Source organism: Heterodontus francisci, chromosome 8 (assembly GCF_036365525.1).
Source record: "Heterodontus francisci isolate sHetFra1 chromosome 8, sHetFra1.hap1, whole genome shotgun sequence".
In the NCBI taxonomy this organism is placed as follows: domain Eukaryota; kingdom Metazoa; phylum Chordata; class Chondrichthyes; order Heterodontiformes; family Heterodontidae; genus Heterodontus; species Heterodontus francisci.
In genome coordinates this window covers 63088917-63114982 of record NC_090378.1, presented here as the reverse complement: position 1 = coordinate 63114982, position 26066 = coordinate 63088917, and the positions used below count along the sequence as shown (strand labels likewise).

Genomic DNA, 26066 nt, shown 5'->3' with positions numbered 1-26066 from the left:
TGAATGAATAAATTAACCCTTTCTTGCCAAATCATCAAAGGCGAAGTCAAACAGCAAGTCATGTGCAAACATTTGTTTATTGACTTCAAAATCTAACTATTACATAAATTTAAACAAAAATTGAATACACAAGTAGCAGAGGTAAATTGTTGTATACAGGGTGACGTAGGACAGTGTTTCTCAAACGTTCTCAAACATCATAAATCTGGAATTAAAAGCTAGTCTAATGGTGACCATGAAACCATTGTCGATTGTTGTAAAAACCCATCTGGTTCACTAATGTCTTTCAGAGAAGGAGATCTGCCGTCCTTACCTGGTCTGGCATACATGTGACTCCAGACCCACAGCAATATGGTTGACTCTTAAATGCCCTCTGAAATGTCCTAGCAAGCCACTCAGTTGTACAACCGCTACAAAATGTAAGAAAAGGAATGAAACCGAACGGACCACCTGGCATTGACTAAGGCACTGGAGGTGATAACGGCAAACCCAAACCCAGCCCAGTCAACCCTGCAAAGTCCTCCATACTAACATCTGGGGACTTGTGCCAAATTTGGGAGAACTGTCCCATAGATTAGTCAAGCAACAGCCTGACATAGTCATACTCACAGAATCATACCTTATAGACAATGTCCCTAAGACCACCATCACCATCCCTGGGTATGTCCTGTCCCATTGGCAGGACAGACCCACCAGAGGTGGTGGCACAGTGGTATACAGTCAGGACGGAGTTTCCTTGGGAGTCCTCAACATTGACTCTGGACTCCATGAAGTCTCATGGCATTAGATCAAATATGGGCAAGGAAACCTTCTGCTGATTACCGCCATCCCTCAGCTGATGAATCAGTGCCTCTCCATTTTGAACACCAATTGGAAGAAGCAAGGGCATAGAATGTACTCTGGGTGGGGTCTTCAATGTCCATCCCCAAAAGCGGCTCGGTAGCACCACTACTGACTGAGCTGGCCAAGTCCTAAAGGACATAGCTGCGAGACAGGATCTGTGGCAGGTGCTGAGGGAAGCAACAAGAGGGAAAAACCTACTTGACCTCATCTTCAAAATCTACCTGTTGCAGATGCATCTGTCCTTGACAGTATTAGTAGGAGTGACCACCGCACAGTCATAGTGGAGACGAAGTCCCTTCTTCACATTGAGGATACCGTCCATCGTGTTTTGCAGTTCTAATGCTAGATAAATATGCACCCTACGGGGAACAGAATTGAAGCCAGGAGCGAAAGAAAACAATTTAGGTGTTTTAGTGCATCACTGCGTAAAGGTTCATGGCCAATGTCATGCAGCTTTATCTAAAGCAAACAGAATACTGGGTTGTCACAGGACAATTCACTGCAAAACAAAACATACCATTTTGTTCTTGTACAAGACCTTGATTAGGCTTCATTTAGAACACTGTGTCCATTTTTGGTCTCCTCACTTCGTGGGGGATATTGAGGCTTTGGTAAGGGGTCAGTTTAAGACCCCTTAACTACCCAGATAGGCTTAAGGAGCTGAGTCTGTATACTTCAGAGAAGTGTAGACTTAGGGCAATTTGATTGAAGTTTATAAAATAATGAAGGGACTAGATTGTGTTTATGTGGACAAATAATTTCAACTAGATAGGTTGGGGATCCTGGGGTCACACTTACAAGTTCTGTAAGGGCAGGCCTAAGTTGGAAGATAGGCGGTTATTCTTTACCCAGAGAATAGTAGACCTGTGGAAGAGGTTCCGGCCCGTGCAGTAAGTATAGTGAACGCTGATGCACTGTATATCCTCAAGTCAGCTGAACTTGTTTCTGACTCATTGACGATTACATTGTACAAGGGTACAAACCCTGTAATATATATTAGAGTTAGTGTGATCTCCTGGACCAGATTCTAATTGTCTAAAGGGTTAGGAGAGGAATTTTCCAGATTTTTCCCAGCTAAATGGCCTGGGTTTTTTTCCCCTCTCCAAGGGTGTATCTGTATTGTGATGCACAAGGCCTATAATCTTTTTGTCATTACCCTTTTGTGTTCTGCTCAGCTATAATGATAAAAGCTCATAGAGTATGGGCTAAACATCTGGGTCAGTGAGCAACTCATCAGATGAGTAGTTTCGTTTGAGTGATTACTCACCTAATGTGATGTTTTCCTAGGGCTTGCAAAGTTACAAAATGATAACATTATCTGTTGAACTGCTTGATACTCCTTACATCCATTACCAAGTAACCAAACTCTCAGATTGTCTGGAACTTGTTTCAGTAACCGATTCCTTAAAATTGGTTCAGTCCCTTTATAATCAGAAGCATCCTTTCCATCTAACTAGAATTTTAAAGTATCAACAACTCTTAAGTACTATATGGAACTTCCCATAAAGCTTCAGGCAATAAAGTTATTGCAATTTTATAATCCACCCTGGCCATTGGATGCACATGTGAAAATGCAGTAAGCAGTCAACCACCAAGTACAGTGGATATCTTTATCCACTTGTGGTAGTTTTGCTAATAAATTATTTTTCCATACTGTGAATATTAAATCTCACTAAAACCAAAACAGGAGTTGGAAACAGAAATTAGATTATATAGCAATAAAGAAACAAAACTGAAATGTCAATTAAAAAAACACAGTCCCAGATGAAATGCTAATCTCTAACAAGTATTTTTTGTGCATTCAGGTGCTTGTGGGTACTTGAATTTTGGACAATTCTGTGATTCCCCCATGATCACATTTCCCTACATTCGCTAGCTGGGGTACCTGTGGCCAGCAGAGGGCGACCTGTAGCCATGGATCCACAACCCTTCACGGGTCACTGTCTTTGAGAGAGCAAAGGGAAATGGGGAATAATGGTGGGAGAATGTTTCTGCTCTTGGACTTTAAATTTAGCATTGTCTAATAAACACATTTATACTTCTGCTATGACAGTGCTGCTGCAATGCATAGTCATTGGCTATGTTTTCAAATACCTGAATAGACAATGTCAAAATACTATTGTGTAACCTACTTTAAGAAATCAAAGAATCATAAAATGATGCAGGGAGGCCAACCAGCACCTGAGCCTCCTCTTTGAAATTGCAATCCCCTGCTACTTCCTCATAACCCCGTATTCTTTTCCCTTCAGTTATTTATCCGATTCCCTTTTGAAAGTTCCTATTGAATCTGCTTCCACCACCATTTCAGGCAGTGCATTCCACTTCACAACAATTCACTGCTTTAAAAAAAGTCATCTCTAGTTGTTTTGCCAATCACACTATATCTGTGTCCTCTGGTTACTGATCCTTCCGCCACTGCAAACAGTTTTTCCTGATTCCCATTGACTTCAATTTTACTAAGGCTCCTTGATTCCAAACTTGGTCAAATGCTGCCCCGATGTCAAGGGCAGTCACTCTCACCTCACCTCTGGAATTCAGCTCTTTTGTCCATGTTTAGACCAAGGTTGTAATGAAGTCTAGAGCTGAGTGATCCTGGCAGAGCCCAAACTGAGCACTGTTGAGCAGGTTATTGGTGAGTAAATGCCCACTTTGCCAATGATTGAGAGTACACTGATGGGGCAGTAATTGGTCAGGTTCGATTTGTTCTGCTTTTTGTGAAAAGCGCATATCTGGGCAATTTTCCATATTGTCTGGTAGATGTCAGTGGTGTAATTGCAGTGGAACAGCTGGGCTAGAGGCATGGCTAGTTCTGGAGCACAGGTCTTCAACACTGCAGATGGGATGTTATTGGGACCCATAGTCTGCATGCTGTATCGAGTGTGCTCAGCCATCTTTTGATATCATAAGGAGTGAATTGAATTGGTTGAATACTAGCATCTGTGATTCCGGGGACCTCGAGGGGTGGGGGGTGCAGTGTGGGGGGTGGCTGAGTTGGATCATCCATTCAGCAATTCTGGCTGACAATTGTTGCAAATACTTCAGCCTTGTCTTTTGTATTGACATGCTGGGTTCTGCCATCATTGAAAATGGGGATGTTTGTTTGTTGTTTCATTGTCCACGACTGAATTTGGCAGGACTGCATAGCTTTGATCTGATTAATCAGTTGTAGACTCACTTTTTTCTGTGTAAAGCATGCTGCTTCCACTGTTTCGCATGCACGGAATCCTATGGACATATGGAGGATGTTTTGCATATCTTACACAAACAGAAAGACTAATGAGACAGTGCTGGAAATGGCTGGACAAAAAGAGGATACTAGTGCATAACGTCAAAGAGAGAAATACTTTGGTCACATCATTAGAGCAGAAGGTAGACAGAGACAATTATTGGAGGAAAGACCGATGGAAAACATAGGAGAGGGAAGCAGAGAAGAAAATGGATGACAGATATAATGGACTGGATGCAGCTGACCTGTGCAGAATGTGTAAGGACAGCACAGGACAGACAGAGGTGAAGATCCATGACAGTCAATCTTCTGGGAAGAAGATGACACCAACTAACGAACGAATCCTATGGTGTAGCTTCACCAGATTGTCACCTTATTTTTAGATACACTTGGTGCTGTTCATGGCTCTTCCATGCTCCTCATTGAATCATTGAACTAGGGTTGGTCCCCTGGCTTGATAATAACAATTGGAGTGAGGGATATGCTGGGCCATGAGGTTACAGATTACAGAGGTTACAGATTGTGGTGGAATTCATTTCAATGTGATGGAAGGTGTCCTCAGTGTAAAGACATAACTTCATCTCCATAAGGACAGTGCAGTGGTCATTCCTGCCAATACTGTCATGCACTGAGGTTCACACCATCATAAATGCCAGTGTTCTGACAATTCTATTCACTCCATGTGATGCCAAGAAATGACTGATGACACTGGATACAGCAAAGGCTATGGGGCCTGGCAACATCTCAGCTGTAGTATTGAAGACTTGTGCTCCAGAACTAACTGCACCCTTAGCCAAGCTTTTCTAGTACAGCCACAACACTGGCATCTGCACGACAATGTAGAAAGTTGCCCAGGTATGCCCTGTCCACAAAAAGCAGGAAAAGTCCAATCTGGCCAATCAGTCTACTCTTGATCATCAGCAAAGCGATGGAAGGTGTCATCGACAGTGATATCAAGCGGCACTTACTCAGCAACAATCTACTCTCAGTTTGGAATCTACCAGGGCCACTCAGCTCCAGACCTCATTACAGCCATGGTCCAAACATGGATAAAAGAGGTGAGAATGACTGCCCTTGATATCAAGACAGCATTTGGCCGAGTGTGGCATTAAGGAGCCCAAGCAAAATTGAAGTCAATGGGAATCGGGGGAAATCTCTCTATTGGCTGGAGTCATATCTAGCACAAAGGAAGATGCCTGTGTTTAAAATTACTAAAAATACATGATACGACCACGTGAACATGCTTATGAGATAAACACATACACAAATAGATACAGAAGGAGAGAAAGATTAAAGGGGGAAGTTTAAGTAGGATTGGCAATAAATAGAAGTCAGTTACTGTCTTTCAGTTTGGATGAAAAGTCCTTGATTTGACTTAAGGTATTGCAGTTCTTGCTGGGGCCCACTGCACACTTTCAAACTTGCTTCTCTGGTACCAGAAGGCTGAAGAGGTCCTCTGTCTTGAGGCTTAAGCTGCTTCCACAGGTCCCTGGGACTTTGCTTGAGAGGGAGAGGCGGGGAGAGACCTTCCTTCTCTTTTGTCTTCAAATTGCAGTCTGTTCCAAACCTTTCTGTGGGGCACAATTCAAACAGTTCCCAGTCTGGCCAGCAGATAAGTCATGTGACCAGCTGTTTATTTGAAACAGCATCTTCTGTGAGGGTTGTTGATTCTCAAAGTTCTCCAGTCACACTCGGTGGGGTATGGAGTTCTGGCTCGTACACAGACAAAGAAGGTTGATTATTATGATTGCCCAGACCAATCTTGTTAATTGAATCAATGAGCACTTCCATTGTTTCTCTATTCAACTGTCTCTCAGAATGCAAATGTGCAGTCATGTTTCAGCTGTCCAACTCTGTGGTCCTTTTTAAACAAGTTCTGTGCAATGTCCAGTAAAAGGGTTCAAGTAGTGTTCCATCTGATGAAATTAATATGTTTCCTTTGGCAGGTCTGGTTTCCGTCACAAAGGCTATTTCCCTATGAAAATTGATTGCAGACCAATCAATTGCTGTCAGAAAAGAGGAACTTCAAACCCGTTCTGTTTTGAACCTTGTAGCAATCTTTGCCCAGTGCAGCAGCCCATGTATGTCCTAGCTAAGTTCCACAGTGAAATCCCCCTCCTACACACTGAAGCAGGCACCTCAGTTGTGTCAAAATGGTTTCTGCAACAAGCTGATGCTCTTGTTCCTGGAATTTGGGATGGTATTGGAGGCACATCTTTGGGCAATCCTATCCCACCTGGACTGATGGGATGAACATCTCATATCTTTTTGTCTAATTGTCATGGTCTTCGGGCAATATTTTGAAGTATATTGCTGTTTGCTCTTCTGTCCCACACTTGGCGGTAAATTCACGAGCAGTGTGGAGAAATTGGCAGCCAAAACAATATGGCTGACCTGACTGCTTTCTGTTTCGAATTGTAATGGTTTTTAGGAGTGGTTATTGGTGTTATGAACTCTAGATATAATGGGTTAGCAATAAACGAAGGCATTTCCAAAAATGGTATGTGCAGTTTTCCTATATCATGTAAATATGTGTTAGTCTGATTCAATTGGTAGCACTCTTGTTCCTGAGTCAGAATGTTGCTCATTTGAGTCCCATTCCATGACTTAAGCACATGATCAAACATGACACCTCAATGTAGTACTGAGGGCTGTGCCTTGGATGAGATATTAAATTGAGTTCATCTCTGTTCAGGTGATTGCAACTGATCACACACATGAACGAAAAAGCCTGCCACTCCTTCATGTTCTGTGGCAAACCAGAACCACACAGTAGTCTTAGCTTTCTCCCATTTTGGTTGAATGCACAGACCAATGAAATGAACTTGACCCACAAATCTCCCAGATGCTTTAATTGGCAAATGTATTGTTTAATGAAAAACAGAGGTCTACAAACTAGATGGTTGTAGGTTCTATCCCTGATCTGCTTAAAATTAGCTGACATCATCCAGACTACCAGTAGAAATGTCACCATTAGCCTCAGCACCAATGGTTCAACGATGAGAAGAAAACGTACAGGGGCTAAAAATTGGATAAGGTCCATTAGCGGACAAGGGGATTGTGATGGGCAATTACCCGCACCCAAGGGAAGTGATGCAGGCAGCATGCAAGCTTCATGCTGCCTGTTCATCTCCATCATTGTGGCATGCAGCCCAGTGCTAAACGTGCTGCTGAGCAGCTGCGCAGTCAGAAGGGGCCCTGGTTCATGCGAGGTTAGCACCAATTAAAACTAGCCTGCATCTCTTAAAGGGGGGATGCATTCTGGCTGCAGCAGGTGCTGGAAGGGGCTGGGGAAGGCTTTCTAAGCAGGAAGAAACCAGAGCAATAGAGCAGCAGACTAGAGAAAGGGCTTCCAGGTTCTTAGATGCAGTGCTGGAGGCCTTTGTGCAGGAGGTGGAAAGGAGGAGAGAGATCATCTTTCCTCAGGGAGCCAGGAGGCCCTCCAGCCATACACTGTGAAGGAGATGGGAGCAGGTAGCCATGGAGGTCAATGCCAGGAGTCTCGCCCCATGTATCTGGATAAAGTGCTGGAAAACGTGAGTGGTCAAGGTCAGTGAATGCATCATCATCAAATGCCATCTCCAAGCAACCTCACACACCTCTGTCAAGAAAACCTCATATGCCAAATGTGAAATATTAATTTAATCAGTTGGAAACTTATATTAGACATTTAATGGAAAAAATCCTGTAGTTAACTTTTAAAAAACTAGCAACCAAGATGGCCACTGCAATTTGCATCTGAAATTTGCATCAGGAGATTGAACTGGAGACAAAAGTCTAGCAAGAAGCCCAGCCAGAAAAATGCTTTGGCTAACTGAGTAGATTATGCAGATCATCCTCATTAGCGAAACAGTCAAAACTATCTTGAGGCATTCATAAGTGGAGACATCCCTCCAGAAGGTAAACATTGACAGCCCCACCTAACAGAAGTTTTGTGTTTTCGACTTTGGATCTCATTAAAAACAATGGGGATTGAAAGAACCATGTGACTGTCTGTCCATCTCTGAAAAACTGGGAGTTTTGTTACACACAGAAGACAAGCAGTAATTGAGTGTGCAGCAGCAAAGAAATCTGCATGCTTCCCTTTCCCTCGCTCTCTGTCTCTCTCCCTCCAGAAAACATCAAGTTGAGAACTGTCTGTGACTGTGGACCCACCAAGCCTACAGACTGCTACAGCCAGAGACCAGAGGAAGAGAGTCAACTACAGTTCCGCCTCCAAGAAAGTCTTGAGCCAAGCGGGCCAACCATAAAGTGCACTTTGACCAGCCGAGGATTTCAAGAAACAGCTTCAGCCAGCAGGCTATTGGATCATCCACTTCACAGATTGTGTATTTAAGTTCCATTTATTCTGGACTTTAATCAAACCACCAAATCTATTGTTCCCTCTGTAATCTATTTGTGTGCATGTGATTCTCATGTGAATGTGTGTATGAATGTGTAGTGAGATTAGATTAGATTAGATTTAGATTAGAGATACAGCACTGAAACAGGCCCTTCGGCCCACCGAGTCTGTGCCGAACATCAACCACCCATTTATACTAATCCTACACTAATCCCATATTCCTACCAAACATCCCCACCTGTCCCTATATTTCCCTACCACTATACTAGTGACAATTTATAATGGCCAATTTACCTATCAACCTGCAAGTCTTTTGGCTTGTGGGAGGAAACCGGAGCACCCGGAGAAAACCCACGCAGACACAGGGAGAACTTGCAAACTCCACACAGGCAGTACCCGGAATCGAACCCGGGTCCCTGGAGCTGTGAGGCTGCGGTGCTAACCACTGCACCACTGTGTATTTTAAATTATTTTTAAATTGGGGTTAGAGTGTTAAGTATAATAAACTTACCTCTTTCTTGTTTAAACTCAAGAAAAACTGTCTGATTGGTTCTTTCATGATCGCATGAAAGGTAAAAGGTAAAACACTCACTGAGGTGGTAAGCACAACCACTGTTTAAAAAAGGAACAAACCCTGTTGCGGTCAAATAAGAGGAAGGGTGAGTGGAGAGCCTGAGACCCCCTCCTCACCTGGCTGTAATCCTTCTCATGCACCATACTTCCATCAATTACCCACAAACAATCTCTAGCAGTCAGGACTTGTGCCCAACACTCATATGCCACTTCACCCTCACACACTTACTAATGCTGCAAGCCTTATGCCCACATCTCACAGCTTCCACATACTGCCATCTATTCAGCTGTGACTGCCACATAACCCAAACACATTGCAACACATTCAGTGACACTCTTTTCTCTCTCTCTTGCAGGATAAGTTTGCAAACAACAAAAGGGAGCAGCAAAGAACTGGCGAAGTACAGGCACAGGGGCATGTCCCCCCCCCCCCTTAGAAGAGTTGGTGCTGTGCATTATTGGCATGGCCTTCATCAAGACTGTTGCAATTGGTGTCACTGAAGATGTATGAAGTACAAGCTGGAGATGGTGTAACCATGCATCTCTTGCTTTCCACCCACCTCACTCCTTGTGCAATTATGTTTTCAGAGACCCAGGACAGCCACCTGTCCAGCCAGTGGTGGCTGATGATAAAGGGCGAGAAGAAGATCACACCTCTGAGGAAGAAGCACTGTCACCTGATCTTACATTTGCAGCCACCTGCTCAGATACTGGCACCGCGCATTCTTTAGAGGGTAGTATAGAGATGGTACCTGCACATGGTGAGTCACTGGGCATCAGTAGGAAAAGATAATGTGTGTGCCAGCTCCCTGGAGGGCAAGGTCACAGGCAAGTTCTGCAGAGGACTCAGATGAGGACTTTAATGGGGAAAGTGTCCAGGGAAAGGCTGATGGGTGTGCACACAGAGATGCTTGTTGCATTTGTAGGCCTGCCAGAGAGCCTTCTGAAACTGTCAAGGCACAAGGCAGCTCCAACTTGGCACAGTGCTTTGCACAGAGCTTGGATTCCATCCTTTCCAATGTGGAATTGGTGGCCAATTCCTTGACAGCATTTGTGGACCCAACAGTGATGCAGTATCTGATGGTCGATGTCTCAGCTTCCATTGCAAAACAGGCAAAAGCCACCCATCGTCTGAGTGCTGCAGTGGAAGCTCAGAATAAGGTCATGAGATCTCCACTTGTTGCCTTGCAAACTCAGACTGCAGCCATCATTACTGTGTATACCAGTGCTCAAAGGGCTTTCAGAGTCTCACAGAAGTCCAGAAATCTGTGCTCCACAAAGTTACTAGGATTGTTGAGGCGCTACTCCCTTCTGACTAAAAGAATTTCTGTCAAGTACTCCAACAACACAGTATATAGCATTCCCACTAACTCTGCAGAAGCAAAAGAAAGTCAAAAGCACCTCACCTGAAAGTTGAATGGTGATTCCTTTAAATAGCATTAATGGGTGGAGGGTGTCCCCAGGTTCAGCTATGCATGTATTAAGAGAGGGCATTAACAGAACATGCAAGGTCCAAAATGGGAGGTTGTGTGCCATATCAGCGTTAATCTCTGACTGATGTCACAATCTGTCCACTCTGCATGCCTCTGATGCACTCGACACCCTTCCAAACATGGCAATTAGTACAAGTTGCACCAAAAGTCGTCGGGAGCGGATCCCCCGCTCCATAGCCAGCTCCCATAGCTCCGAAACCAGCAGCATTATGGAGGCAAATTTAGCAGACACGGAGTTCCCACTCCTGATAGCTATTTGGCAACTCCTGTTGGAAAAGGCACATGTGTAGATGTTAGATTTGTCTATGGTGGTCTCCACAGTCAACTAGCCTTCTGACACTGTCTAGATTCACGCATAATAAAAGATCACTTGGGGACAAGCTGGTGAATGGGATTAACACCTATGGAACTGTACCCCATTGTAAATCAGTACACTCCAAAGAGGAGGGAAGAACACTGAGAGGGAAAAATAAATCCATGTGTTTGGAAAATGATGAATTATAGATTATATTTGCTGGTTTGAATTAGTCAGCTGAGTCACTGAAATTCGGTTTGCCTCAATCCAAATCCCTGCTGATGGCAGAAGTTGAAGCAACCATTCAAACCAGGATTAAGTTTTTAGATGTGGCAAGGATCTTGTCATATTTTAAATGCAGTCATTTTTTTGGGGACTTTGGAAGGAAAAAAATAAGTTAGAGCCAAATTCCAACTGAACCACAAAGGCTTGGATTTGGCTTAGCTTGATCATTCTCCCCTCCACTTAAAGGGGTTTGAATTTTGAGTTTGGCTGAATTCATTCTCCTCATACAATGCATGAACCTGGGTGCTAGAAGTTGCCAAAATAAAGGCCAGAAACACAATATGCCTAATTAAAGTGTGTTTTTTCAGTGTAAGTATGAGCTGCTGAATGGTGTTTCATTGTCATATTGTCAAACTCGTTCATAATGATAGCATCATTCACCATTGCAGATTGGCACTCCTATGATCTGTACAATAGACTAGAAATTACTGTTGGCATTAATGATTATATACTGTATTAATGGAAGCACGAACCCATATTTATTTTAATAGTGTTATGCCAATGTGTTTTGTTGAATGATAATTTTCTTTAATCCACTGACTGGAGATCTGAATTTAAATTTTTTTAAAATACATTTTTTAAAAACTTGCTGTCAGCAAAGTCATCCTTTCAGGTTAAGTTGGCTACCTAATTTGCGACACTGTATCCTACACTGCAATGCTTGTGAGGAGGGACACCAAATTTCTGCTAATTTCCTAGCAAGAATCAAGACCCAGGAAGTTTAAAGGAACTGCTTGTTCTTTTTAGCAAGCAGAGAAATACTGCAAACTGCTATGTTTGAATCACTGGGTGACTGGCATGTGACAAACCCCTCCCCATCTGTGGTTTTAATCTGGTGATTTTCTCTGCAGCAGAGGAGAAGCAACTGGACTCTGATATGAGCAGACCCTAAGTGGGGGTCCCTCTCTCTCTCTCTCTCCATTCCACCTTAAAAGCTTTCAAATCTTGCTTGTTGACTGACCACCTTTGCATACTCCGGCTACAATCAGAAACTCCATTGGAAGAAGTCATCTGCATCGTTATCTCCAAGAAACTCACTGAACCAGTCATCTACCTCTTCAAACTAAAAGCCTCAGGACCACTGAACTCATCTAGAATCCAGCCAAATCACCAAACATCACAAACAGTATACCTTTTGTTATGGACTCTAACTCAAACAATCTATCTTTCCCCACTCTGTAACCTTTTTGTGTGTGTCTAAACCTCTAGTATGTGTGTGAGAGTGAAAGTTAGCACATTTATTATTTCATTAGTTCGGTTTAGGTACAATAAAGTTAACCTCTTTCTTTGTTAACTCGGGAAAACCTGTCCGATTGGTTCTTGTTATGATCATAGCAAGTAAGTAATCAAACACCTACTGAATTGGCCAGTACATCCACTTTAAGAAAGAATTATATCTGTTGCGGTCTAATAAGGAGAAAGAAAAGAAGGAAGCCCTTCTACCCCTCCTCATTTGACTGTAACAATAAGCTAAAACTTCTGTCAAAATAATACAAAGTAATTGCATACAAATGTGCAAAACAATTTTCTATTGTTAACCCCAACAGTAATTTTTACCTTTACATTCCTCTTAATTAAAATGTTTTGTTCTACTTTCTTTACAATTGCTGCACCAGAAAACTGCCAATGCCAGTGACGTCCCTGCCATTCCAATTCACCAAACAGAGGTTAGAGCTGATAGTGCTTGTTTTAGAAGGTCAGGGCAGTATTTTTAGTCACCCATTCTTCAACTCTTTATGCAGGAAGGGCATTTTGTTTTAATTACATTGAAATATTAGCCTGATTCCAGATTGCGGCAAAGAGCAGACTTCAAAGTGACTCAATACAGGTATTTAAAATGATGAAGGGGATTGATAAAGTTGAGCTGGACGAATTGTTCATACCATAAAAAGTTCAAAAAATGGGAAATATGAAATTAGAAATAAATAAGGAATTTGGACTGAAGCATTATGCACAAAGGGTAATGAACATTTGAAATAAGCTGCCAACAAAGACCATTTTTGAAGCAGGAATAATAAACTGGGTTAGTTAAAGAGTTTGTTTCTCCAAAAAGAGGGGATTGAGGGATATGACGGAAAGGCTGTCATCCATCAAGGAGTGATGGAGTGAATCATCTTTCTGTTCCTTAATCTTCCAAATTACTATTATCAGAATTTTCCTATCTACTCCATGTTTTCCTTTTTGCATTGATTTTCCTGTATTTAGTCCTGTACTGGCAACATAGCACAAGAATACTGCTTGTCTCTCCTGTTAAACTCTTTTACAGACTCTGTGGTTGGCTGGAACTATTTCCCTTGGCGTGCAGCATTTTAAAAAAAAACCTGAGAAGTCTGGCTGTAAAACACACACTGGACACCACCAGAAGTCTATAGAAGAGTGCAAGGTAGTCAAGAAATAGATATTGGAAATTTGGATTCTGTAAGCCTCTATCTGCCTTTGGATACCAAAAATAGCTTCTTGCTATTGCTTTCATACGGATTAGCCCTGTGTGCTCTTGTTGAAGTTCCTCTAACAATCTTTCTCTAAATCTTGGCGGAATAATAACTTTTAAACACCATAGGAGACAACCTTGATCTACACTTAATTAATTTCTACTTGTGAAATACTCCTGCAATTTCTCATCATGGCACTCTTTAGACCAGCCATTCATGACATAAAGCAGCCCTGGCACCCAGTAAAGACCATTTTAATAGGCTTTAAGATTGGTGAATGAATTGAATTGAATGAGAGAAATGCCTGGTTTTTCTTTCTGTAGCTTATATTTCTCTCAAACTCTGTAATGAAATGCGCAGTTTTTCTTCAAATCACATTTCATTCCCTTGGGTGTGGAGGTGTCAGGCAAACCCCCCCACTGGCCAAGACTGAGGCATACATGATTTTTGCCACATGAATATTAAGACTTAAAACATTGCAAGCCCCAGGTTGGAAAGACATTTGCATAGTAACAGATGGTGTTGAAACAATGAGGACCCAGTAGTTGCTTCCCTAATACCCAGAAGTGGTCAGACCAGTTTTAGTCACATGACTAACTGGTTGTTGCAGAGGTTTGAACTGAGAGTTTTAAATTGAATAAAACAGTACTTGAGATCGGAAAGCTCCTGGCTCCAGGTTTGATAAGACGCCTCTCCTGTCTGCCCTCATCTCGCTCTCACCAGCTTCGGAAAGCATTGAAGACACATAAACTCAAAGAGAGAAAAAGTCTCCTAGATGAACGGTGTTTAAAAGGAACACTGGGCCCCAATGAAACATAAGGCCATATCTTCAATCAAGGACGAAATCAATCAAGCTCGAAGCACAGTAACAAGAGATTGCCTCAAATTGTTCTACTTATCTTTTCTTCTGCTGTTTTCTGTCCCTATTTGCATGTGTATATCGCATCTGCATGCTAGCGTGAGCATGTTGCATATCTGTAGGCTTTAACTGCATTAGAGTTTAAGTTTAAGGTTTAATAAATTTCTTCTTTCTTCTTTAAACCAAAGAAAGCCTGTTTGTGCTCATTTCTTTGCCTTATAATTGAAAAGCTGTGAACAGGGATTCACAAAGGGGGAGCTCAAAACCCAGTGTGTTTAAAATTAAACCCTTTTACAATAAGACCAGGTGAAGATAGTAACAGACCCCTAGACACCTTTTGCACCTGGTTGTAACACTTTGCATAGACAAGTGACATGACAGTGTACGTCAGAGAAATTTCTGAAGGAACTCACAAGGATGTGGTGCTCAGTAAACTACATCCCTCCAAGACCATTCACCAACATTTCGGTGTTCACTGCACTCTCTGTGGAAAAGGTCAGGCCTTTTTCCAGTAAAAGGGATCTGGTGGCCCCTGTGTCCCTGAGAATCACTATGGGCTTGCTTGCCCCACCTGAGGGATATGGGGTCACTTTCCCTTTAAATACAAAACCCTGATAACCTTCAGGAATCCTATTAACTTTTCCTGCACTGGCCGTAGTAAGCTTCCTGGGTTGCACTCTTACTGCAGTTAAAGCCACAGCTTGTTCTGTGTTTTCCAACAGGGCCTCGTCTTCGCTGATCGGGTGTGCCCTGATTAACCCTACAGGTTTCCCCTTTAGTTTCCAGCAGTCAGCTTTTAAATACCCTGCCTTATTACAATGGAAGCACACAGGTCTGCGGGTCTCACTGTTGCTTACAGCACCTTCCTTTTTGGCTGGAGGAGTGCCCCCTGTGTCTCCTGCTTTCTTTTCTCTCCCAGGACTGCTTGGGCAGATATCACCTTCCCCCCCCCTTTGTCCTTTTTGGATTTGTGGGGGTGTTTAGGAAAGGTTCTTCACTGGGAAACCACTTATAAATTAAAGCAAATTAATCGGCCAGGACAGCTGCTTGCCAGGTTCCCTGGACCTGCTGCTCCTCTACATGGGTTTTTATTGAGAATGGGAGGGAGTTTTTAAATTTCCCGAACAGGATTACTTCTCTGAGAGTCTCACAGCTGAGCTGTATTTTTAAAGCCCACAGCCACTGGTCAAAAGCCAGCTCCAGATAAGTTTGATAGGCTTGCTTTTTGAGGGTTCTAAACTTTTGGCGATGGGCTTCGGGTACTAATTCATATGCCCCGAGAATAGCATTTTTGGTCTCTCATCTGGCAGCAAGGAATAAATCACATGGGCTTTTCCAGTTATTTTTTTTTCAGTAAAAGAGACCAGGTCTCAGCTGGCCAATTAAGCTGCCTTGCCAGTTTCTCGAAGGACATGAAAAATGCTTCCACATCTTCCTCATTGAATTTTGGAATTAGTTGGGTGAGTTTTAGCAATCTTGTGCCCAGTCCTGAATTGTGCTTCCTAGTTTCCATATCTATCATATGTGCATTCGAGGACTTCGAGGCTCCTGAACTAGCTTTAGATCTACCATGACCTTGACTTGGTGCATTGCTGCAACCTGGAGCTTAGCTGTGACCTGGTGCATTACTGTTTCCTCTACTCCTGCATTCTGTCTGGATATGACCGACTTTCCCACAGGCATAGCACTTTGACTAGAAATGGGTGCATTTAGATGGTTGGTGGCTACCATGGCAACGATAGCATCTAAATTTCTGACTCTGAATCTGTGAACTTGTCTGCTCTGGCGTGGTTCCCACTGAAATCCAGTGGACCTCCCCTGCTGGATCAGGAAAAGAATTTACTTGCAATCTGTAACTATCTCTTCCTGCCATTTCCATGGCTGTAGCCTCATTGCAGGCCTCCTTCCATGTCATATTATTGCCTTTACTCAAAAGCTTGGCCTGGATTTTACTGTTCTTTAGTCCTCCAATGAACATGTCTCTAAGGTTGATTTCTAAGTTCGCACCATAACCACAGTGACAAGAAAGTTTCTTTAACTCAAGAACATACTCGGCAATAGACTCATTTGGCAACTGCATCCTTTCATGGAATGTAACTTGCAACACAATTTTTCTCTTAGTCGAGCCATAATATGAGTCCAGAATCTCATTTATTGCAGAATAGTCCAAAGCGCTGGGGTCTCGTGGGCAACATTAGTTAAACATCACCTCAGATGTAGCCAGCCCCATTATGGTGAGGAAGACATTCACTTTATCCTGATCTTTTATTTTGTTCACTTTAAGCCAAATGTGTAACCTTCGTTCATAATTACACCAGTCCTCTTTGTTAGAGTTGAATTCCCCCATTGTCCCAAAATATATCTTCAGTGCCATTTTAAAAAAATTATGTACACACTGATTTGTAGCTGAACATGAATTGCAGACACACCAACCAATCTTTCAAAACGCTCAAACTTACTCAAAATCAACTTTGGAAGTTCCAAAAGGTGTGTCAGACTGTTCTTCATTTTGTAATCTCTTGAATGAAATGCAAAAAAAATCAATTCCATCCTTTCATCATGTTTCTGTTGTGTATTTACCAAGTAAAACTAATATGAGGTCTTAACTGGAAGCAGCCGTATTGGAACGTTTTATTTACAACTCTCAACAGAGATGGCAGCAAAGAGGCTGTATACAAAAGATATTACAATACAATAAGTCAGTTTAATACAGCATACTACAGCAGGGACAAAGTATGGAGTTGAATGTAGCTGGTATTTAGTTTCGAGATACAGCACTGAAACAGGCCCTTTGGCCCAGCGAGTCTGTGCCGACCATCAACCACCCATTTATACTAATCCTACACTAATCCCATATTCCTACCACATCCCCACCTGTCCCTATATTTCCCTACCAACTACCTATACTAGGGGCAATTTATGATGGCCAATTAACCTATCAACCTGCAAGTCTTTGGCTGTGGGAGGAAACCGGAGCACCCAGAGGAAACCCACGCAGACACAGGGAGAACTTGCAAACTCCGCACAGGCAGTACCCAGAATTGAACCCGGGTCGCTGGAGCTGTGAGGCTGCAGTGCTAACCACTGCGCCACTGTGCCGCTGTGTGATGAAGCGGATAGAATCATAGAAAGTTTATGGCTCAGAAAGAGGCCACTTAGCCCATCGTGTTTGCAGCAGCTGAAATGGGGTTGAAAGCTCAGCTTGGGGTTGAATAGGACACTAATGTTGCAAACAGTGTGGTTCAACCTGAGACAGTGGTCAGGGAGGAGTAGGAATCTGTGCCAAGTGTACACAGTTTGTGGTGATGGCTGAAGGCAATGGCTTTGGTCTTCCCAATGTTTAACTGGAAGAAATTGTGGCTCAACCAAAACTAGAAGTTGGACGTGCATTCTGGCACTCCAGAGGCAGTAGAGGAGTCAAAAGATATGGTGGAAAGGTAGATCTGGAAACTGTCAGTGTACATGCTTTGGATTATGTTGCAAAGAGGTAGCATGTAGATGAGGAGGGGTCCAAGAATAAATTTTTTGGCAGATTCCAGAGATAATTGGGTGGGAAGAGAAACCATTGCTTGAAATACCCCAGGTCCGATTGGATAGTTAAGAATGCAACCAAGCAAGGGCAGTCACACTGAGCTGACAACGCAGGAGAGGCATTGGAGGAGGATGGTGTAGACAACTTTGTCATAGACTATTGAGGGGACAAGGAACACAAATGCACCACGATCACAATCATAGAGGATGTCATTTCTGACAATGATCAGGGTTGTTTCAGTTCTGTGGTTGGGGGACGGGGGGAACCACTTGAAGAGATTTAACATGGAGCTGTTGGAAAGATGGGAATGGATTTTGGGAGGCAACAACATAATCAAGAACTTTGGAGGGGACAGCAAGGTTGGAGATGGGGTCATATTTTGCAAGGACAGAAGGGCCAAGGGTGGGATTTTTTTGAGGAGGGGTGATGACAGCTGTTTTGAAAGGAAGGTGGCCAGTACTTCAGCAGTGGAATACATTTACAGCATCATGTGAAAATCTAATCTCAGTCAGTCAAGTTCCCACAGGGAAAGAGGAAAATGTGGAGAAGTCCTCCTTCGGTTGCTGCCTTTTAACCTTTTCTGCCCAGTCCCAGAGTAGATATCTAAGAGCTTGTTGCAATTGCTGCATGGCACAAAAAGGCACTGTGGGAATTGGGAATAAATAACTTGGGAGGTATGTTCTTACAAATAAACATATAGAATGAAAATGAAAACATGCAAAGGCCATTGATTTCTCAGAGGATTTGTCTGCTGACTGGATTGTAAACTGAAATAGAGAAAGAATTACTGTATAAAATTTTCCTAATAACATAGATTTGGCAAAAACATTTTGCCTGTAAGACTTTAATTCTGAGTCAATTTTTGGAGCAATTCATTACAGACGATGGAGAGAAATGTGAATTCGCTGTGACTGATCATTAATGCTTTACTGCATGGAGGATTATCTTTGCTTCTAATCATTAAAATCTCTCAATATATATTTATTCATAACCATCTGTGTCAAAGTGAGTTTTTTATGGTTTCTAGCTGCTGGAGATGGGGCTTATGTTACAAACAAGGGGTAATAGATGGTGAAGAGCAGGTATGCTACACTGTGGGACAATAGGTGGTGGATTAGATATTCCTAATAAATAAAAAGGTTTTGAAGTATTTCTGCTTTCTTCAGTTGATCTGATGCATGTAGCTGTTCAAACAGCAGCTTTATTATTGAAAAATCTGCATTTATAAATCTGAACATTAGAATGGGCACAGGTTTTGTATGTGTTCCCATTAGTGGACTGACATCTGGGGCTGAATTTTACCGGCCCCTCGACACCGCGGGTCATGGCATGGGGGCCGGTAAAGTTCTGTAGAGAGAGGCCTACCTCGACCCGCGGCATCGAGAAGGGCCCGTCGCAAATTACTGGCAGCGGGGTGGGGGGGGGGGGGACCTCGGTGCGGCCCCCCCCCGCCATACAGCGGCGGCACCATAATTAGCATATACTTACCTTTGCTGATTATGCAGCCCGTTGCCTCTCCTTTGACACTTCCTGCTTTTTCGATGAACGGGCATAACAGGGGTCTCACTCTGCATACTGGAAGGGAGGAGGGAGGGGGTGATACACAGGGGTCTCATTCTGCATTCTTAAAGGGATGGGGTCTGGGATTACTGGAGGGAAGACTCTGCTGGCATGAAGGGAGGTACTGTGTACCATCCCTCCATTAACTGTGTACACTCTGTGTTTGTGAGGGAGCAAGGCACACTAGGCACCCAGTGTGTTGGGAGGGTGCCAGAAAGGGAAGGAGAATTAAGGCTATATGGATGGTGAGGGCAATCGATTCAGCTGGTATGATCTTGATGTAGTCATGCTGTGCCACTCTGAGTCTTGGCCTAGATGGGCAATGCCATGGCACACCACATAGTTGATCCAGGAAAGCAGCTGGTGTACCCATCAACACCAATCCATGCCCTGTTAGGAACCTTCGAATACATGATGGGTTCAACTTTATTTATCATATGGAAATAGGTATGGCTCATCCTACATTGTGTGATCCTCTGCATGTGAGGATCTGTATGCGTCAGAGGCAATACCAACAGGCAGGTGTGATCCATGTAGAGGCCCCCGGTTGTGAGCAGCAGCCCCCAAGGGGAGCTCACCGTTATGTTTGCCGTGCATCTACAGGCCCCACATAACATGCCATCAGATGTCAGAGCACCAGTGTCAGGCAATTGCGCATATAGAGAGGGTGGTGACACGTCTCTGTGCCCTGCTCAAGGACGACCTGCAGTCCATGGGCTCCGGTGGACATCCCATGCCACTGTTCCTCATAGTGTCAGCGTTTCTCAAGCCTGACGCATCTGCAGCTTTTTAGGGGCCCATCAGAGACCTTTGTGTGGTCACACAGTCAGCAGTGCACTGCTGCATCAGCGGGGTCACCAATGCCCTGCAGTGGAGGGCCAGTGAGGATGTCTGCTTCAGAACAGACTCTCACAGCCAGACCCAGAGGGCCATTGGTTCTGGCACCATTGCCAGAGAACCATAGTTTGTAATGTTCATAGACTGCACTCATGTGGTCATCAGGCCTACTGCCAGGCTACCACCTGCAGATGTCACCATTAAGGGAGCCCTCTCAATCTAAGTAAAGCTGGTATGTGATCACCACAGATGCTTGCAGCCAATGTGTGACCGCTTCTCAGGCAGTTGCCATGACACCTGGGTCTTGCGCCAGTCCCGGCTGCCACCGCTGTTCACTGAACTGGCTTAGATGGAGGGGTGGCTTCTTGGAGATAAGGGCTATCCTTTGCAGATGTGGCTCCTGACACCAGTGAGAGACTCCACCACTGCTGCAGAGGAGAGATACAACACCAGCCACTGAGCTACAAGAGCCACCATTGAGCAAGAGATCGGCATGCTGAAAGAGCGCCTCCAATGCCTGTATGGATCGGGTGATGCCCTGTACTATGGGCCAAAAAGACCAGCTTCTTTCTTTGCTGCTCTGCACAACTATGCACCCAATAGGGGCCAGGCCTAGCATGATGAGGAGAGACGTCAACAGGATTCCTCCTCAGACTATGAGGATGCTGAAGACCTACAACATGAAAGACTCAAGGGAGGGCAGATGGCACCCAGGCTCTGCATGCAGGGCTAGCAGTGAACTAGGGATGCACGGAAGTGGCTTATCAGACAAAGGCTGTCTGCTCCATAGGAACCGACATGAGCTCTGCAAGCTACACATCACCCTCGCTCACCTGCTGTACACCAGTCCACATCTGCAGCATCGCTGTGTAAACCATTAGAGGCAGCAGCTGACTGAGCCAATGTCCATGTCACTGCATCTGTGGAGATGCTCATGAGTAATGGTGTCATGGCAATGAAGTTATTGCATATGTTGGCTCTCCGTAAGGCCCAATGGTGCAAAGGGATGTGACATTGGCGCTACATGCTGGCACACATCATTCACACAGAGAAAAGGACACACATGTTGCTGAGGAACATTTAGTGAAAGACATATTTACATTGCTGTGAAACCCGTGCATTCCCATTTGTGTCAGTGTGTTCTCTGTAAACCTTTGTTATACCTTTGATGGTCTATTGAAGTCCTACGTCCTGGAATGTGCAAATTTAAGATTATTCACCCAGGTGCGGCACACCTGCAAGAAGGAATGTTACACTTGAGTGGAAGAAGAGGATCGCAACTTCACAGGACACTGGGACACAGCAGGGTAAGTATGCGGCAGCCAAGCGGAAAGTGCTAGGGTAACTCAGAAGGTTAGGCAGCATCTGTGGAGAGAGAAGCAGAGTTAACTTTCAGGTCTGTGAACTTGGACAAGTTAACTCTGCTGCTCTCTCCACAGATGCTGCCTGACCTGCTGCATTTCTCCAGCACTTTCTGCTTTGCTGCCAGATTGACAGCAGCCCCATTCTTCAGCAGTCAGGTAAGTATTCTTTGACAGCTGTCAGGAAGCAGGTGCTGGAGTGCTTAAAATAGGGCCCCAGCACCTGCTGCACAACTGTCAAAAACTCTTTCACTGTGCCGAATGTCCTGCCTCTCCCCATGTAATATGGGGAGGGCAGCTCGGCGCCGAGATTCTAATGAGCATAATATCGCGGGAGCTCTGCGGCTGCTGCTAAATGTGGGCACCCCGCTGACTTGAAAGGGCGCTGCTGCGCAGCACTGTGCCTGAATAAAATTCAGCCCCAGTGTGTGATATTTGACTGGAACCCTGCTGTTACATACTATTAGCCAGAGTTGTGGTGCAGATTATAACAAAAGAATTGTGGGTCCAATAATTAAAGTTAAACCAATATATGGGCTTTGCCTGAGACATGCATCCTTCAAGTTATTTTCCCAATTCATCTTCTTTATAAATTATTTTGACTTGCATGTGAACCCACAGACTGCTTGAATCATTCTTGGGGTGGCCTCCTTAAACAAAGTTCAATGTGATGGTGCAGAACATTGGACCACTGACATATGGTGCCATGGACGGGAGATGCAATGTGATGCCCTCCTTTCCTGACCTCCCTTAAGTTGCTTTGGGGAGTCGTTGAGTAGGGATGAAAGAAGAAAATAAGAAGTAAAAGCTGTCCTGAGGTCTCTCTGGGCATCTCAGTGGGTCTAAGTTGCATTGGCAGAAAGCTTAGTGCAGTTCTGCTAACTGTTGTGTCAGCTATATGATGTACTTGGCCCAGGGGCAAGAGAAATTGGAAAGGTTGAAGAAAGCAGTCTACATTTTCTTTTTCATTGGGGTAATGCTAAAATATAATGAAGACTGCACTTCCACTTGCCATGGTGACCCTGCTATGCATCTGCCCAATGTTCCTTGGCCCAACCCTTCATAGTATTGTGGGTGGATGCAGTTTTCACTGTCTATTGGTAGCTAATCTCTGTGTACTTTAAGAATGTAAATGGCTGTATCAGCAGAAAGCCCTAGGGAAACTATTCTGTGAATTGCAAAGTTGAAGACGCAAATGTTAAAGACGCAAATCTTTGGGACAGATATCTCGGGATGTAGCCTGAAAAGGAAGCAGAGGGGAAAGATATCCCTCGAGAGTTATTTGTAGTGCAATCATAAAGGCATTCATTGAAAATATATATACAATCACACTACAAACAGAGAAAATATATCCCTGAATTTGTGCAATGGGTCATAGAGTGATACAGCACTGAAACAGGCTCTTCGAGTCCACGCCAACCATCAACCACCCGTTTATACTAATCCTACAGTAATCCCATTTTTCCCCTCTCACATCCCCACCTTCCCTCAAATCTCCTACCACCTACCTACACTAGGGGCAATTTATTTACAATGACCAATTTACCTATCAACCCGCAAGTCTTTGGTATGTGGGAGGAAACCAGAGCACCCAGAGGAAACCCACACAATCACAGGGACAGCTTGCAAATTCCACACAGGCAGTACCCACAACTGAACCCAGGTCGCTGGAGCTGTGAGGCTGCGGTGCTAACCACTACACTACTGTTAGTTTCATCCTAATACCGAATTCTTTTGTTTGTCAGCATGTGTGATAACTACATAGGGACAATCTGCATAGCATTCTTTCAAATGCATGAAAGAACTTTTGCTGTACTTTATACATTTTACTTTAGAGGTTGATTACTTGTATGCCTACCTCTGTTATGCTGTGACCTGCAGATTATTTTAAACCGCTCATATAGTTGACTGTTATTCCATAGTTTTGTTCATTGATTGAAATATTGGTCAGGCTGGCAAAGGCCAATGAAAAAGTTGCCATATCAATAAAATGTACATTTTCTAAATTAATAAGGTGACTGGTGTATCCTCAGAACACACATCCTACTGTTTTAGGAAGTATTGCAAAGTATTTACAGCACAGAAACAGGCCATTTGGCCTAACAGGTCCATGTCGGTGTTTATGCGCCACACGAGTCTCCTCCCACCTCATTCTTTCTAACCCCATCAACATATCCTTCTATTCCTTCTACACCTTTCTCCCTCATGTGCTTATCTAGATTCCCTTTGAATGTTTGAATGCATCTATGCTATCGAATAAGACTAACTGACCTATCATGGGATTAAAATCTATGTTGTAGAGAGCATCTCTAATATTCTTGCTAATATAAGTGACATATCATATATTTTTTAATCTTGCTCCACCGTTCCTATTGTTCTCCCTTCCCCTCCTGAAGAGATGTACCCTTGTTAAATCCTACAGTTTTACAGGCAAGGGTAGTTTTCAGCACCTCATCCAAATGGGCATTTTTCACCACACGGTTAACGTTGATAAAATACTCAAATATCTGAGTCGAACTTGACTGGGCTTCTCCAATGGTATCCACAGATGTGAACTTCAAAAGGGTAAAGCAATTGTGAGCAGGAACTTTAGCTAACTTACCCCCTCTCCTTTCCTAGCCCTAGAAGGAGACTGTGTTCAGTTGTAGGACCCTAAGCATCTTTGCTGGGATCAGCCTACCTTGCTACACCAGGAATTTGAATCTGGTGCCACTTTATCTGTACAGCTCAGTACTACACTGAGCATAATAATAAAAGCAAAATACTGCGGATGCTGGAAATCTGAAACAAAAACAAGAAATGCTGGATTCACTCAGCAGGTCTGGCAGCATCTGTGGAAAGAGAAGCAGAGTTAACGTTTCGGGTCAGTGACCCTTCTTCGGACTACACTGAGCATGTTGAGTCTACACCAAAGGCAGAACAGAAAATCAAATTATAAACGATTCTGTATATTAATACAAAAGAGGAAGGTTTCTTAATTCAGCTGTGTTGCAGTGCTGTATTCAACATTGGTAGAGATGTAAGTGTTAATTTCCCAATCCCCAGTGTTAAAGTATTTGCTCCAGAGTACAGTGAACTCTAACACATGCTAATTTTTCTAGGACTGGCCCTAATTCATGATTAATGAACTCTTTGCTTGTGTTGAGCCCAGTATTGGGAGTTTGTCAAAGGGGTGGAAGGGGAGCAGAACACTACACATCAGCAGCCATTGCAGAGCTAAAATTTAAAGGGATATGGCCACTCAAAAAGTAAGTGGCTGCTTAGATTGGGGGAAATTGTTGCAGCAGTTATAAGGACGGAGGCAGTACAGAGAAGCTTTACCTGACTAATATTAAGAATGGGTGGGCTGTCTTCTGAGGAATGATTGGATGGGCTAGGCTTGAAGAGTAAGAGGTGACTTGATTGAAACATATAAGATTCTGAGGGATCTTGACAGCGTGGATGTGGAAAGGATGTTTCCCCTTGTGGGAGAATCTAAAACTAGGGGTCACTGTTTAAAAATAAAGGGTCGTCCATTTAAGACGGAGATAGGAGAATTTTTTTCTCTCAGAGGGTCATGAGTCTTTGGAATTCTCTTCCTCAAAAGGCGGTGGAAGCAGAGTCTTTGAACATTTTTAAGGCAGAGGCAGATAGATTCTCGATAAGCAAGGGGGTGGAAGGTTATCGGGGGCAGGTGGAAATGTGGAGTATCAGTTCAGTCATGAACATATTGAATGGTGGATCAGGCTCGAAGGGCCGAGTGGCCTACCCCTGCTCCTAATTTGTATGTTCATATGTATGTTCGTATATAGGGCAAAACATATTGAAAATTTATTTTCCAGTCTATGTTGGGACACAAAGCCTCAATCCATAGGATGATAGCATAGTGTTAGGGTGGTGTTAACCGTGGCGCGGAGTCAACTCCCCCTTGTCCCCTTTATTCCCTATACCCAGTTGATCCTGGCCATCAGGCTCAGGTTGAGTATTTGGGATATCGGATTTCAAGACAGCCACCCTCCAGCTTAATCCACAGCTACAGTTACTGGTTTAGCACAAAGAGAAGGAACTCAGTCCTTTCTTTAACTATCAATTTACTTTATTCACGTTGTTGTACAATGTAAGAATAAAGCTTATACACTTAGTTAGACAAAAACATACAACTCCCACTGAGTTATACTGTTAATCACAAAACTAGCTAGAATTCATAAGCACACCCACTAGGTTCCTCTGACCTTTCCCTGTCCTAGTCACAGAATACAAAGGATATTACCCGAAAAAGGGAGAGTTAACGCTGGCCAGGCATTCCGTTCTCTCTCTCTCTTCTATGTCGTCGCCGCGTTGCTCACGCAGGGTCTTCCGCTTCCACGGTGGTTAATCTCCGGAGTTTTCACTAGCTCTATGCCCAAAAAGCTCTATTCTTATCCTGTTGCTTATTTTTCCAAATCTGAG

At 43.6% G+C, this 26066-nt stretch overlaps 1 protein-coding gene and 1 long non-coding RNA gene across 2 annotated transcripts in view; one reads left to right on the top strand and one right to left on the bottom strand.

The window, feature by feature from the left end:
* Positions 1 to 26066, top strand: part of slc1a7a (solute carrier family 1 member 7a) — a 98273-nt gene that overhangs the window by 11042 nt on the left and 61165 nt on the right. The gene's annotated exons all lie outside the window — the stretch shown is intronic.
* On the bottom strand, positions 10677 to 25991 carry LOC137372534 (uncharacterized). The gene is made up of 4 exons (XR_010975443.1): positions 25888 to 25991; positions 21441 to 21642; positions 16808 to 16866; positions 10677 to 10743 (listed from the first exon to the last, which is right to left on the bottom strand). It is a non-coding gene; the product is annotated as an uncharacterized lncRNA (long non-coding RNA).